General features: G+C 34.4%; 1 long non-coding RNA gene across 2 annotated transcripts; it reads right to left on the bottom strand.

The window, feature by feature from the left end:
• Window positions 1-281: 281 nt before the first annotated feature.
• LOC121052052 lies at window positions 282-853 on the bottom strand. 2 transcript variants are annotated; one of them, XR_005807856.1, is made up of 3 exons: window positions 730-853; window positions 495-602; window positions 282-352 (listed from the first exon to the last, which is right to left on the bottom strand). It is a non-coding gene; the product is annotated as an uncharacterized LOC121052052 (long non-coding RNA). The 2 variants fall into 2 exon arrangements; XR_005807857.1 differs by having other exon boundaries at window positions 292-352; window positions 495-564.
• Window positions 854-1,099: the final 246 nt, after the last annotated feature.

Raw genomic sequence — 1,099 nt, 5'->3', positions numbered from 1 at the left:
GAAAATGTGAAAGTTAATATTAGTTAGAATGTAAGCCATTTTGAAGTACTGAAATACATTGACATATATCACCTTAGCACTCCACTCTTGGTTCTTGTCCTCCACTATGTCCTTCATGTAATGCATAATCCAAAACCCACAGGTTTTATCATATTGCTGCTCCGGAATGCCCTACAACATTTAAAAATGTCAAGTACCCAGCCAAAAAATTGTGGAATGACCACTAAGCAATTTCTAAGTTAAATGGAATTGCACATGCATTTAGTAAAATTCATAACATACCGCAAAATTTTTCCATGTAACTATTTTTCTGCCTTTCTTAGTTTTTTGCGCATTGTATATTTTGATTGAGCTGCAAATTCATGATGATAACAATAAAGTTTCAGAAAATAGAGGAACTTAAAAAATATCAAAGCACTTGACATTTCCAGTAAAAATGTTAGTAAAAAAACGATTTTAGACCTGTTACGAAACTGAAGGTAAATATTACTTACTTGTCCACAATAGTTTTCCATTCACCGGTGGTGAGTCGTCTCTTCAATGGATCCATGAAATGCACAACTTCTTCAGCGGGGTTCACAACCGTTAACATCCAATGACAACTAACATCAAACTAATATACTTAGTACCAAAACAAACTACTGTATGCAACATATATCACACACACACACACACACACACACACATATATATATATAAACATAAAGGTACAACATGAAGATTTCATACCCTGAGTTATAGGGCACCAAAAAAATCTGACCCGACTTCCCTTTTGCATAACAAGCTGATAGAGAACGAGCCCTTTCTGTTGGATTCCCACACCCAAGCGCGCTTGTCTGAGCAGGGTCTATGAAAGAAATCATGTGCAGCATCTTAAATTTCTGCAACTTTTAGTAAAGGCAGCTACAAAAAGATAAGACAAAAATATTCAAATCCTTTACAACAATATTGAATATGAAAGTATATAACCTCATAAAATTAACATATTCATTTTATTTACAAACCTCATATACATCACAATGATGTTGTTATATATCTCCTTCATGCACCATGGCATACACATCTCTTCTAAAGATACCTACATTTCTTGGGCGGCCAA

This window comes from Rosa chinensis, chromosome 3 (assembly GCF_002994745.2).
Source record: "Rosa chinensis cultivar Old Blush chromosome 3, RchiOBHm-V2, whole genome shotgun sequence".
NCBI classification, from domain to species: Eukaryota; Viridiplantae; Streptophyta; class Magnoliopsida; order Rosales; family Rosaceae; genus Rosa; species Rosa chinensis.
Note: the sequence above shows the minus strand (reverse complement) of the source record. Positions and strands in the feature narration are given on the sequence as shown.